Below are 15,876 nucleotides of genomic sequence, written 5' to 3' on the forward strand. Positions count from 1 at the left end.
TTACAGACTGTGCATGCATCATACACACATACTGTACACATTACATACTGTGCATGCATCATACACACACACATACTGTACACATTACATACTGTACATGCATCACACACTGTACACATTACATACTTTACATGCATGCTTCATACACACACAGATACTGTACACATTACATACTGTACATGCATCATACACACACACAACATACTGTACACATTACATACTGTACATGCATGCTTCATACACACACAACATACTGTACACATTACATACTGTACATGCATCATACACACACAACATACTGTACACATTACATACTGTACATGCATGCTTCATACACACAGATACTGTACACATTACATACTGTAAATGCATGCTTCATACACAAACAACATACTGTACACATTACATACTGTACATGCATCATACACACACAACATACTGTACACATTACATACTATACATGCATCATACACACACAGATAGAATATAGTCATCCACAGTACTAACACACACACAGGCACAGTACATAGACATACACATATGTACACACATATATATATCCACACACACACACACACACATGCTTGTACACATATATATATACATGCAGGGACACCTACTTTATTCAGGCCCCATGTTGTACAGCCTCTGTGGTCTCTTTTCCTCACAGCTCTCTCCTCCCCCCTCCCCCTCCTCCTGCTCATACGGCTGAAGGTTGAGAGAAGAGTCCGGGCTGAGGGAAGATACCAAGTGCAGCGGGGGTGGAGGGAGCGTGATTGTTGTAAGGTGAGAAGAACTCCAAAGCTGCAAATTAGTTTATTTTTAAAAAAAATTTCAGACATTTGGGGGCCCTCTTGTTTGACTGGGTGCCTGGGGCCCAAAGCTCAAACTCCAAGAGCACGATTGTTAATCCGGCCCTGGTGATGGGGGGAATTGCCCTGTCGCTACAGGACGAGCAAGCACTGGCTGTGCTCGGGGCGCCCCAGCCAGCTCGGGGCCCCAAGCAATTGCTTGGTTTGCCTGTCCTGTAGCGATGGGCCTGTATGTGTTTTAATGAGATTTATCATTTATCATAGCATTTAAAAAAAAATAGTAGGCACATCTGTACTCAACCTCTGAAAAGGCAGAGTTTTTAAAAACGCAAACAAAAAGCAAAGGAGGATTTTTTTTTTTGCAAAATTAAAAAGAGAGAGAGAGAGAGAGAGAGAGAGAGAGAGAGAGAGAGAGCGAGAGAGAGAGAGAGAGAGACTGCAAATAATAAATCCCTCAGAGTTTCTTTATTGCAAGGGTACCGGGCGTTTCCAAAGATACAGGTAGACCATAAAAATTTTAAATAAAGATTAAAAAGTGGGAAAAAAATAATTAATGGTCATAGGCAGGAGAAAGTACTTTGATGCCTAAAGCATAGGAGCAGCATTTTTTTTATTTTTTGAGTTTGAGAAGGCATGGCAGATTCTAATGTCGATCTAAATCCTAATGGAGATGGCCTGGAGCCAAGTGTAAAGTGGATATCATAGAATGTAGAAGGCTAAGCTCCGCCAACTAAAAAGGAAAAAAGTCTTAGCACATTTAAAAAAAGTTAAAAGCAGATGTGATGTCTCTGTGGGAGACCTACCGGAATAAACTAAACAGTGTATGGCTTAGAGCTCCCTGGATCCATGTATTGCAACATCTTACTCATTAGATAAAGAGGCGATGCTAAAAGTTTTAGCAATAAAATTCAGGTTGTATTTTACATCAGTTTGCACACGCTAAGGAAAGAAAAGATGAACCCAACAAGGTTTTCAGTATGTCTTATGTGGAGGTAGTAGATAACTGGAGGTGGTTATATCCATTATAAAGACTATACATGTTCTATTCTCATTACAATCCGTATATTATACTCATATTTTGGGATTCACAGCAGCAGCAGGGATGACAGCAGGCATTTTATGTGAATGATTTATAGAATAGATAGAAGACTTACATGTTAATGATTTATAGAATAGATAGAGGACTTATGTAGATGATGATATGAAAAAAGTTAGCAACCTACCCTTAATTTTTGGCCAGCAGCACAGTGGTCTTCTGGGACACATCCTAAATAGTTCCAGATTTATTTTTTTACATAAAAAAAATGTAAGTAGAAAAAAAAGGATTGAATTCTTCAGGAAGGTATTTTTGCATATAACGGATATTAACAGCTTCCCACCCACAGTTCATTCCTTCGTTTTGTCGACAAGCTTGGGATGCTAAGGCGCTGAGTGACAAAATTTCACAAAGTGATACAGCGTGACAAAGTATAGAGACGCTTAATAAACAGTTCAGGTTATGAATTACATTCTTGATATTTCATAGATAGATAGCCTCACTTAAAGTACCACACATAGTGGTGTCTTTAAATTTCAGAGCGTGAGATACAAACATTGACATGGTCCTAATATTAACCTCTTTAGGATAGGGCCGATTTTCCTTTTTGCGTTCACGTTTTTTCCCCCCTCACCTTTTAAGAGACGTAACGCTTTTACTTTTCCATCTACAGACACATACGACGGCTTATTTCTTTGTGGGACAAATTGTACTTTGTAATGACATTCTTTATTTTTCCATAAAATATGCTACAAAAAAATTTTGTAAGGTGACATTGAAAAAAAAAAAAAGGTTCCAAATATTAGAGGGGCTTCTTTTTTTTAGGCTGTTCACCGTAGGTAAAACTGACATGTTATCTTAAAGGGGTATTCCAGGCCAAAACTTTTTTTTATATATCAACTGGCTCCGGAAAGTTAAACAGATTTGTAAATTACTTCTATTAAAAAATCTTAATCCTTCCAAAAGTTATTAGCTTCTGAAGTTGAGTTGTTGTTTTCTGTCTAACTGCTCTCTGATGGCTTATGTCCCGGGAGCTGTGCAGTTCCTATGGGGATATACTCCCATCATGCACAGCTCCTGGGACGTGACATCATCATTGAGCAGTTAGACAGAAAACTTCAGAAGCTAATAACTATTGGAAGGATTAAGATTTTTTAATAGAAGTAATATACGAATCTGTTTAACTTTCCATAGCCAGTTGATATATATAAAAAGGTTTTGCCTGGAATACCCCTTTAATTCTTCAGGTTCACACAATTACAAAGATACCCAATTTGTATAGTTTACATAATGTTTTACTATTTAAAAAAAAAAAAGAAAACTTTTTAGAAAAAGAAAATACAATTTCTATTTTCTGACTCCTATAAAATTTTTCCTCTATGGAGGTTAATTTTTTCTGTCATAAAGTATGTTTTTTTTATTGTTCCTATTTTGGCATTGATTAGAATTTCTAACTGATTTATATTATAATTTTTTTATGGGATTGTTTTGGCAATTCCATATGCGGCTATGCTAAATTTTATTTTTTTGTTATGTTTTTTTTGCATGGGAAATGGGGAAGCGTGACTTAACCTTTTAATATTGACTGGAGTTAACATATATTTGTAAAAACGTTATTAGATTTTATTTTTTATCACTTATTTAGTTCCCCTAGGAGAGTTGGATGAGATATATACTGTACAAACATTCATGTGTATAGCACTGATCTATGAGATCTGTGCTCTGTTGGTAGAGCCTGTCACAGACAGGCTCTATCAAAAGTAGATAGACAACCAGACAATGGGTCATGTCCAAACTGTTGCATTGCTTGGGGCTGTCCAGAACCAGTGATCTATTCAATGACACTTGCAAATACACTATAGATGGTGCTGTCAACTTTGACAACAGCAACAACTTTCAACATTAGCAGCAGCCCCTGGTTACTAAAATCAGACAATGTAGCAGGCTAGAGTCAGGAGCCAGCTCCATACACCCTTAAATTACACATTACAGATCAAATTTGTCATGAGTCGGAAAGGGTTACTATTTGTCATCCAAATTATTTATATAATTTGCCAAGAACAAAGTAATTGGTCTTGGATGTACCAAAGATCCTATTAAATTACATTACTTATACTTGTCTCTCGTGTACTGAAAACCTTGTTGTATAACAAAGTTCACAGTTGTTCCCAATGTCTTGGGCCAGTTTAGAATACGTCAGTAAGGTTTTGAAGGAGAATTACCGCTTCTCTAAGTTATTTTAATATTAAAGTTCATTGCATGTATCTAAAAGTCGCTTCATTAAACTCCAGTTACTGCAGTCCTGGCTCCAGGGCATCTAAAGTGGCGGATCCACATGTCAATTCATGGGGCAAGGAACGCTGGGAAGGCGGGAAGGCAAGGCGGAAAGGGAAGTAGATGTGATAACCCTGAATCACATGCAGGATGCAACCTATCAGCAGCCAGTCACCCCTGTGATGTTACAGCCCTTTATATTCGGCATCAATTTTGCGGCTCGTCATATCACTCATTAGACTGCACAGAGATAGGACGGACATTGCTGTATGTGTGTTACACAGAAAAGCTCATTCCAGCAGCATTTCACATATTAGTCACATCATTGTTCTGGTGGACAGAGAACAGAGTTTTTTTCACTGAAAATGGTTTTTACTGCAGCCATTAACCTCCCAGTCACTTTCTTCAGCATTGTATTACAGAGAGGGGAAGATAGCTGTGTGTGGCATCATACATTTCAACAAGCTGCCTCAACTTCATAAACCTTAGCAAAAGGAGGCAAAAATAATTTTTCAGCGCAATTCTGTTTCTTTATTCCACAACAAAGCTGGTTATACCAGTCTGTAGATGGTATAATACCCAGCAGTCCATTCCGAATAGTCTTTGACAGAGTGCCATTTTGTGTTTAGTACACAGCTTTTTTTGGCTGCAGTACTGTTGTGTACTGCTGGTGTTTTACACAAAAATAAGTTTTTTTAAGGGTACTGTAGCGCATTTTTCTGCCCTCATAAGTGCATACCGTATATGTACTGTCACGATGCCGGCTGGCAGGAGGTGGATCCTCTGTGCCAGAGAGGGATGGCGAGGACCGTGCTAGTGGACCGGTTCTAAGTCACTACTGGTTTTCACCAGAGCCCGCCGCAAAGCGGGATGGTCTTGCTGCGGCGGTAGTGACCAGGTCGTATCCACTAGCAACGGCTCACCTCTCTGGCTGCTGAAGATAGGCGCGGTACAAGGGAGTAGACAGAAGCAAGGTCGGACGTAGCAGAAGGTCGGGGCAGGCAGCAAGGATCGTAGTCAGGGGCAACGGCAGGAGGTCTGGAACACAGGCTAGGAACACACAAGGAAACGCTTTCACTGGCACAATGGCAACAAGATCCGGCAAGGAAGTGCAGGGGAAGTGAGGTGATATAGGGAAGTGCACAGGTGATCAGACTAATTGGAACCACTGCGCCAATCAGCGGCGCAGTGGCCCTTTAAATCGCAAAGACCCGGCGCGCGCGCGCCCTAAGGAGCGGGGCCGCGCGCGCCGGGACAGGACCGACGGGGAGCGAGTCAGGTACGGGAGCCGGGGTGCGCATCGCGAGCGGGCGCTACCCGCATCGCGAATTGCATCCCGGCTGGAGGCGGTATCGCAGCGCCCCGGGTCAGTGGATCTGACCGGAGCGCTGCAGTGAGGAGAGTGTAGCGAGCGCTCCGGGGAGGAGCGGGGACCCGGAGCGCTCGGCGTAACAGTACCCCCCCCCCTTGGGTCTCCCCCTCTTCTTAGAGCCTGAGAACCTGAGGAGCAGACTTTTGTCTAGGATATTGTCCTCAGGTTCCCAGGATCTCTCTTCTGGACCACAACCCTCCCAATCCACTAAAAAAAAGGTTTTCCCTCTGACCTTTTTGGATGCCAGAATTTCTTTGACGGAGAAGATGTCCGAGGAGCCGGAAACAGGAGTGGGAAGAACAGATTTGGGAGAGAAACGGTTGATGATAAGTGGTTTAAGAAGAGAAACGTGAAAGGCATTAGGAATACGAAGAGAAGGAGGAAGAAGAAGTTTGTAAGAGACAGGATTAATCTGGCACAAAATTTTGAAAGGACCAAGATAGCGTGGTCCCAACTTGTAGCTAGGGACACGGAAGCGGACATATTTAGCGGAGAGCCATACCTTGTCTCCAGGGGAAAAAATGGGAGGAGCTCTTCTTTTCTTATCCGCGAACTTCTTCATGCGTGATGAAGCCTGTAAGAGAAAATTTTGGGTCTCTCTCCATATGATGGAAAGGTCACGAGAAATTTCATCCACAGCGGGCAGACCAGAGGGCAACGGGGTAGGGAGGGGGGGAAGAGGGTGACGGCCGTACACCACGAAAAATGGGGATTTGGAGGAAGATTCAGAGACTCTGAAGTTATACGAGAATTCGGCCCATGGAAGAAGATCTGCCCAGTCATCCTGGCGGGAGGAAACAAAATGTCGTAAATAATCACCCAAGACCTGGTTAACTCTTTCTACTTGTCCATTGGATTGAGGATGATATGCAGAAGAAAAATTTAATTTAATCTTGAGTTGTTTACAGAGAGCCCTCCAGAATTTAGACACGAATTGGACGCCTCTATCCGAGACGATCTGCGTAGGCAACCCGTGAAGACGAAAAATGTGTACAAAAAATTGTTTAGCCAACTGAGGCGCTGAAGGAAGACCAGGAAGAGGGATGAAATGTGCCATTTTGGAGAATCGATCAACGACCACCCAAATAACAGTGTTGCCACGGGAAGGGGGTAAATCAGTAATAAAATCCATACCAATCAGAGACCAAGGCTGTTCGGGGACAGGCAGAGGATGAAGAAAACCAGCGGGCTTCTGGCGAGGAGTCTTATCCCGGGCACAGATAGTGCAGGCTCGCACAAAGTCCACAACATCCGTCTCCAGAGTCGGCCACCAATAGAAGCGAGAGATGAGTTGCACAGATTTCTTGATGCCTGCATGACCTGCGAGATGGGAGGAGTGACCCCATTTGAGGATTCCGAGGCGTTGGCGTGGAGAAACAAAGGTCTTTCCTGGAGGAATTTGCCTGATGGAGGCTGGAGAAGTGGAAATCAGGCAGTCAGGAGGAATGATGTGTTGCGGAGAGAGTTCAACTTCAGAAGCATCCGAGGAACGAGAGAGAGCATCGGCCCTAATGTTCTTATCGGCAGGCCGAAAGTGAATTTCAAAATTAAATCGGGCAAAGAACAGAGACCACCTGGCCTGGCGAGGATTCAGCCGTTGGGCAGACTGGAGGTAGGAGAGGTTCTTGTGATCGGTGTAAATAATAACTGGAAATCTTGATCCCTCCAGCAGATGCCTCCATTCCTCAAGTGCTAATTTAATGGCTAGAAGCTCTCGATCCCCGATGGAGTAGTTCCTCTCCGCCGGAGAGAAGGTCCTAGAAAAAAAAACCACAAGTAACAGCATGCCCGGAAGAATTTTTTTGTAGAAGGACAGCTCCAGCTCCCACTGAGGAGGCATCAACCTCCAATAGGAAGGGTTTGGAAGGGTCAGGTCTGGAGAGCACGGGAGCCGAAGAAAAGGCAGACTTGAGCCGTTTAAAGGCGTCTTCCGCTTGAGGAGGCCAAGACTTGGGATCGGCATTTTTTTTGGTTAAAGCCACGATAGGAGCCACAACGGTAGAAAAATGTGGAATAAATTGCCTGTAATAATTGGCGAACCCCAAAAAGCGTTGAATAGCACGGAGTCCGGAGGGGCGTGGCCAATCTAAGACGGCAGAGAGTTTGTCTGGATCCATTTGTAGTCCCTGGCCAGAGACCAAGTATCCTAGGAAAGGAAGAGATTGGCATTCAAACAGACATTTCTCTATTTTGGCATAGAGTTGATTGTCACGAAGTCTCTGAAGAACCATACGGACATGCTGGCGGTGTTCTTCTAGATTGGCAGAAAAAATCAGGATATCGTCCAGATATACAACAACACAGGAGTATAAAAGATCACGAAAAATATCATTAACAAAGTCTTGGAAGACGGCAGGGGCGTTGCACAGGCCAAAGGGCATGACCAGATACTCAAAGTGTCCATCTCTGGTGTTAAATGCCGTTTTCCACTCATCCCCCTCTCTGATGCGGATGAGATTATAAGCACCTCTTAAGTCCAGTTTGGTAAAGATGTGGGCACCTTGGAGGCGATCAAAGAGTTCAGAGATGAGGGGTAGGGGGTAGCGGTTCTTAACCGTGATTTTATTAAGACCGCGGTAGTCAATGCAAGGACGTAGGGAGCCATCTTTTTTGGACACAAAGAAAAATCCGGCTCCGGCAGGAGAGGAGGATTTACGGATAAAGCCCTTTTTTAAATTTTCCTGGACGTATTCAGACATGGCAAGAGTCTCTGGGGCGGATAGAGGATAAATTCTGCCCCGGGGTGGAGTAGTGCCCGGGAGGAGGTCGATAGGACAATCATAAGGCCTGTGAGGAGGTAGAGTCTCAGCTTGTTTTTTGCAAAAAACATCCGCAAAGTCCATATAGGCCTTAGGGAGACCGGTCACAGGAGGAACCACAGAGTCACGGCAAGGGTTACTGGGAACCGGTTTTAGGCAGTCCTTGGAACAAGAGGGCCCCCAACTCTTGATCTCCCCAGTGGACCAATCCAGGGTTGGGGAATGAAGTTGAAGCCAGGGAAGTCCAAGAAGAATTTCAGAAGTGCAATTGGGGAGGACCAAAAGTTCAATCCTCTCGTGGTGAGATCCGATGCACATTAGAAGGGGCTCCGTGCGGAAACGTATGGTACAGTCCAATCTTTCATTGTTTACACAATTGATGTAGAGGGGTCTGGCGAGACTGGTCACTGGGATGTTGAACCTGTTGACGAGAGAGGCCAAAATAAAATTTCCTGCAGATCCGGAGTCCAAGAAGGCCATAGTAGAGAAGGAGAAGGCAGAGGCAGACATCCGCACAGGCACAGTAAGACGTGGAGAAGCAGAGTAGACATCAAGGACTGTCTCACCTTTGTGCGGAGTCAGCGTACGTCTTTCCAGGCGGGGAGGACGGATAGGACAATCCTTCAGGAAGTGTTCGGTACTAGCACAGTACAGGCAGAGGTTCTCCATGCGGCGTCGTGTCCTCTCTTGAGGTGTCAGGCGAGACCGGTCGACCTGCATAGCCTCCACGGCGGGAGGCACAGGAACGGATTGCAGGGGACCAGAGGAGAGAGGAGCCGAGGAGAAGAAACGCCTCGTGCGAACAGAGTCCATATCCTGGCGGAGCTCCTGACGCCTTTCGGAAAAACGCATGTCAATGCGAGTGGCTAGGTGAATGAGTTCATGTAGATTAGCAGGGATTTCTCGTGCGGCCAGAACATCTTTAATGTTGCTGGATAGGCCTTTTTTAAAGGTCGCGCAGAGGGCCTCATTATTCCAGGATAATTCTGAAGCAAGAGTACGGAATTGTACGGCATACTCGCCAACGGAAGAATTACCCTGGACCAGGTTCAACAGGGCAGTCTCAGCAGAAGAGGCTCGGGCAGGTTCCTCAAAGACACTTCGGATTTCCGAGAAGAAGGAGTGTACAGAGGCAGTGACGGGGTCATTGCGGTCCCAGAGCGGTGTGGCCCAAGACAGGGCTTTTCCAGACAGAAGGCTGACTACGAAAGCCACCTTAGACCTTTCAGTGGGAAACTGGTCCGACATCATCTCCAAGTGCAGGGAGCATTGGGAAAGAAAACCAAGGCAAAACTTAGAGTCCCCATCAAATTTATCCGGCAAGGATAGGCGTAAACCAGAAGCGGCCACTCGCTGCGGAGGAGGTGCAGGAGCTGGCGGAGGAGATGATTGCTGAAGCTGTGGTAGTAACTGCTGTAGCATAATGGTCAGTTGAGACAGCTGTTGGCCTTGTTGCGCTATCTGTTGTGACTGCTGGGCGACCACCGTGGTGAGGTCAGCGACAACTGGCAGAGGAACTTCAGCGGGATCCATGGCCGGATCTACTGTCACGATGCCGGCTGGCAGGAGGTGGATCCTCTGTGCCAGAGAGGGATGGCGAGGACCGTGCTAGTGGACCGGTTCTAAGTCACTACTGGTTTTCACCAGAGCCCGCCGCAAAGCGGGATGGTCTTGCTGCGGCGGTAGTGACCAGGTCGTATCCACTAGCAACGGCTCACCTCTCTGGCTGCTGAAGATAGGCGCGGTACAAGGGAGTAGACAGAAGCAAGGTCGGACGTAGCAGAAGGTCGGGGCAGGCAGCAAGGATCGTAGTCAGGGGCAACGGCAGGAGGTCTGGAACACAGGCTAGGAACACACAAGGAAACGCTTTCACTGGCACAATGGCAACAAGATCCGGCAAGGAAGTGCAGGGGAAGTGAGGTGATATAGGGAAGTGCACAGGTGATCAGACTAATTGGAACCACTGCGCCAATCAGCGGCGCAGTGGCCCTTTAAATCGCAAAGACCCGGCGCGCGCGCGCCCTAAGGAGCGGGGCCGCGCGCGCCAGGACAGGACCGACGGGGAGCGAGTCAGGTACGGGAGCCGGGGTGCGCATCGCGAGCGGGCGCTACCCGCATCGCGAATCGCATCCCGGCTGGAGGCGGTATCGCAGCGCCCCGGGTCAGTGGATCTGACCGGAGCGCTGCAGTGAGGAGAGTGTAGCGAGCGCTCCGGGGAGGAGCGGGGACCCGGAGCGCTCGGCGTAACATGTACATCTAAGTAATGTACTACTTTGTACCTGTTAATCTATCAAGGGCCTAGATACTATGAAAGTCCAGGCAAAAGTAATCACTGGCTGGTGTTTTGCTAAAATAATTTTTTTAAGCGTACTATACTGCATTTTTCTGCCCTCATAAGTGTATGCCACATATGTACATCTAAGTAGTGTACTATTTTGTAGCTGTTAATCTGTCAAGGGCCTAGATACTGTGAAAAGTCCAAGCAAAATTAATCACTGGCTGGAGTTTTACTAAAATACTTTCTTTAAGCCTACTGTAGCAGTTTTTCTGTATATTTAAATTAGCTGCTAACTGGCACGGGCGAGCTTACTGCCTTCATCTGGCACTGTGACGTAACTGCCGCCCGGCCCGCAGCACTGCCCGGCTAATGAATATTCATATAATGTCTTACACTCTCCTTCTCATCCCGGCTGATACTGCGCATGTTCGGGATTTCCTACTATACCCGGAAGCTGTCTTCAGCGCTGCTTCATTAGTCCGGAGCAGCGCTGGAGTAAGGTTGTGTGGAGTAAGTAGTGTGCTATTTTGTACCTGTTAATCTGTCAAAGGCCAACATACTGTGAAAGGACAGCAAAAAGTAATCACCGGCTGGTATTTTACTCCAAAACATTGATGAAGCGAACTGTAGCGCATTTTTCTGCCCTCATAAGGGCAGACCACATACGTACATCTAAGTAGTGTACTATTTTTTACCTGTTAATCTGTCAAGGATCTAGGTACTGTAAAAGTCCAGGTAAAAGTAATCACTGGCTGGTGTTTTACTCCAAAATGTTTTTTAAGCGTAGTGCATTTTCTGCTCTCTTTGTTCCACAACAAATGGTCTGCTGGTTATACTAGTCTGTAGACGGTATGATACATACTCAGCAGTCCATTCCTAATAGTCTGTGAGAGACTGCAATTTTGGGTTTATTACACAGCGACTGTGTGCTGGAGCACTGTACTGTACTGCTGGTGTTGTGCAAAAATACGTATTTTTCCCCCCTTTTGTTGGGGAACACCAAACCCCCAAAACTTTTTCAAAGGGCATGTTTTATTTAAAACTAACTATTTCAATTTTTAATCAGTGCTCAGCAGATGATAAGGGTGCTGACTTCATTTTTCTCTTAAGAGCTGAAAAGTGTCAATTCAGTTTTCTAATGCAAGACAGCAAACACATAAAAATTATTTAAATCACAAAATCTTTCAAATATTAACCCCTTAAGGAACCATGATGTACCGGTACGTCATGAGTCCGCTCCCGTTCTATAACGCGGGGCCACTGCGTGGCCCCGCATCATAGCGGGTCGGGCCCAGCCTCTAACAATGGTCGGGACCCGTGGCTAATAGCGTGCAGCAGTGATCGTGGTGCAGCACGCTATTAACCCTTTAGACGCGGTGTTCAAAGTTGAACGCCACGTCTAAAGTGAAAGTAAAACAATGCCGGTTAGCTCAGGGAGCTGTTTGGGATCCCGAACAGCTTACATGACAGCCTGAGGGTCCCTACCTGCCTCCATGCAGTCCAATTGCCAAATGACTGCTCAGTGCCTAAGATCCAGGCATGAGCAGTCAAGCGGCAGAATCATTGATCAGTGGTTTCCTATGAGAGCCAGAACACTGCAAAAAAAAAAAGTGAATAAAGATCATTTAACACCTTCCCTAATAACCCCCCTTTTCCAATAAAAAAAAAAAAAAACTGTGTAAATAAAAATAAAAATAAACATATGTGGCATCGCCGCGTGCGGAAATGTCCGAATTATAAAAATATATCATTAACTAAACCGCACGGTCAATGGAGTACACGCAAAAAAATTCTAAAGTCCAATAAGTCCTATCAATACAAAAATGGTACCGCTAAAAGCTTCAGATCATGACGCAAAAAATGAGCCCTCATACCACCCCATACGCGGAAGAATAAAAAAGTTATAGGGGTCAAAAGAGGAAAATCCAGAAGTACGACAAAATCAAACCTACATAAGTAGGGTATCATTTTAATCATATGGACCTACAGATTAAAGAGAAGGTGTCAAGTTTACTGAAAAATGTACTGCATAGAAACGGAAGCCCCCAAAATTTACAAAATTGTGTTTCTTTTCTATTTTGTCTCACAATAATTTTTTTTCCATTTCGCCGTACATTTTTGGGTAAAATGACTGATGTCATTACAAAGTAGAATTGGTGGCTCAAAAAATAAGCCATCATATGGATTTTTAGGTGCAAAATTGAAAGAGTTATGATTTTTTAAAGGTAAGGAGGAAAAAACGAAAATAAAAAAATGTTAAAACCCCGGGTCCTTAAGGGGTTAATAACAATTACAAAGCAACACAATCATGTATTGTGACTCCTAACAAACAAATATAGAAAATAGTTATAGACACTTTAAGTAAGTGAAAAAACAAAACAACGTAGTCTCAAGGTGATAACAGGTGCTCAACCCCAAGTGCAATTGTGCACACATACAATGGGCAGAGGACCTGCACCTATGGACAAGAGTGGTGTTTTAATCTTGTGGTAAATATATACAATGACATTAGCTAATCCTCAAAACTAATGTAAAAATGAGACATTAGCCAGTATATCCTTATATGAAGGACATACCTGAGCCCGCTCACCACGCCAAGGTTTCTCATGTGATGCGGGACCTAACCACTAACCTTTTTTACCTGGCCAGATGCATAGAACCAGGAACCAGATATACAGCAGCCTAAGGTCCAACTTGCAGACTGCTCCCCAGTCGCCTCAAGTGTGAACTAGGCACACATACGATGGAAGGGGGGAGACAGGTTACAAGCCCCACCCTTGCTGGTCTATATATAGCAGGCCTCACAGGTGAAACCCCCAACGCTACCCGGCTAATATTTGCATGGACATGGCTATAGCAGGAAACTCAACCCCAAGTGTAATTGTACACCTTCGCTGGGGTGGAGGCCCTGCACTTGTCAACCGTTGCTAAGGGCGATATCCCCAGCAAAAATTGCATACAATGGAGGATGCCTGCAGGCGGTCACAAGTACCACAATCACATCCTGACACCTGATGAACGTGTATGTGGATGCGTACAACCTGAGGAAAACTGCCCTGAGGAAAACTCTTGTATAAAAAATTGAAAAATGTATTAAAATTTGCAGCGGACAAAGGTAAAAGGAAGTATTTTTAAGCGTACTGTAGCAAATTTTTGTGCCCTCATTAGTGCATACCACATACGTACATCTAAGTAGTGTCCAATTTTTACCTGTTAATCTGTCAACGGCCTATATACTGTGAAAGGACAGCCAATAGTACACACCTGCTGCTGTTCTAGACAAATACTGTTTAAGCGTAGTGAAGCATATTGAACTCCTCTTATATATGCAATAAGTATGTGAGACAGAGTAGTGCCAGGACATGCACAGTGGAGTGGCAGAGGCCTAAATTCATCAGGCGCAGGCAGATGTCACAGCAGAGTAGGGGCGTGTGGCAGCTGGAGTTGCAGTCGTGTCTCGACCAGCAACCCAGCAGCCGTGATTGATCGGTTCACTCAATCATCCACTTCATCCCAAATGACATTCAACACCCCCAGTCAACAGTCGGTAGCTTCCTCAGACTCAACCCTCAGTTGGCATGGCTCCCATGCTGCTGCTGCCACCTCAAGGCTCTCTCATTGTGCTGCCATGTGACATGTGACTCCTTGTTAACCAAAAGCTTGGGAGTTAAAATTTAAATATCCTCAAATTCAATTAAAAAATCTTAAATTTTAATTTTAAAATCTTAAATTTCAATGGTCTCCTCATGCTCCAGCCACCTACGGGCTGTGCAATTCATCCACTATATGGTCTCATGATTTCGCCACCTGCAGACTGTGTCATTCAGCCACTATATGGTCTCCTCATAATGATGCCATCTCCAGGCTCTGTCATTGTGGTGCCATGTGACTCCTTGTTAGATTTGGTCCTTTGTATCCACACGCCGGGGCCCAGGGCAACTAAGACTTGGGAGTTAAAATTTCAATTTCAAAATCCTGAATTTCTATTTCAAAATCTTACAATCTTCAATGTTCTCCTCATGCTTCAGCCAACTCCAGGCTGTGTCATTCAGCCACTATATGGTCTCCTCATGCTTTGGACACCTCCAGGCTGTGTCATTCAGCCAATATATGGTTTACTGATGCGCTCATCTCTAATTAACACTTAATAAAGATTTTGCATATTGATCACATGTCCTGTGTCTGCAATGGCAACAACAAAGTTGTTAAAGAAATTAAGTTGGCGCGCACTAGAGATGAGCGAAGTTACAGTTATTCGATTCATCACAAACTTCTCGGCTCGGCAGTTGCTGACTTTAGCCTACATAAAATAGAGATTCTCCTAGGACTGTAGCCACCTTTTCCAGCCCACCGGAGCACCCGAAAGCTGAACTAATTTATGCAGGCTAAAGTCAGCAACTGCCGAGCCGAGAAGTTTGTGACAAATCGAATCACTGCAACTTCGCTCATCTCTAGCATGCACCTTTTATGTAGATAGAACTGGCCATTAAAATCATTCTGACACTGCCTGCATCCACATTCTGTTTCACTACTCCTCCATTGCTCATTTATGTGTAGACTGCATATTACCTAAGTACTCTTCGTGGTAAGAAAAATCCTTCTTCAGTTTATGTGCTCTATCATTTCTTTATCATCATTAGCAGCAGCCCCAGGTTAATTTAATCAGGTATAGAGTGAGTCCACTACATATACCCTTAACTTATGCATATCAGATCTGTTGTAAGTCGGGAAGGGGTTAACCTATTCTGTGGATAGGGGAAAAAGATTTTCACCATGGGACTTCTCCTTTAAAGGAGTAGTGTAGTAAAAGAAAAAGAACATAGGCAATAAGTTATAGCTCACGGGTAGTCCAACTGCTGGGGCGCCCCGTGATCTCCTGTATGGGCCCCGGCAGTCCGCAGGAAGGGGGCGTGCCTCACTCCACGGCTGTTATTTAAAGGGGTACTCCGGTGCTTACACATCTTATGCCCTATCCAAAGGATAGGGGATAAGATGCCTGATCGCGGGAGTCCCGCAGCTGGGGACGCCCATGATCATGCACACGGCACCCAGTTTGTAATCAGTCCCCGAAGCGTGTTCGCTCCGGTTCTGATTACGGTCGACCGAAGGCCGGCGGCGTGTGACGTCACGCCCCTGCCCCCGTGTGACATCACGCTCCGCCCCCTGCGGTCGACCGTAATCAGACCCGGAGCGAACACGCTCCGGGGACTGATTACAAACGGGGTGCCGCGTCCATGAAAACGGGCATCCCCAGCTGCGGGACTCCCACGATCAGGAATCTTATCCCCTATCCTTTGGATAGGGGATAAGATGTGTAAGCACCGGAGTACCCCATTAAACCTGAC

Source organism: Hyla sarda, chromosome 10 (assembly GCF_029499605.1).
Source record: "Hyla sarda isolate aHylSar1 chromosome 10, aHylSar1.hap1, whole genome shotgun sequence".
Taxonomy (NCBI): Eukaryota; Metazoa; Chordata; class Amphibia; order Anura; family Hylidae; genus Hyla; species Hyla sarda.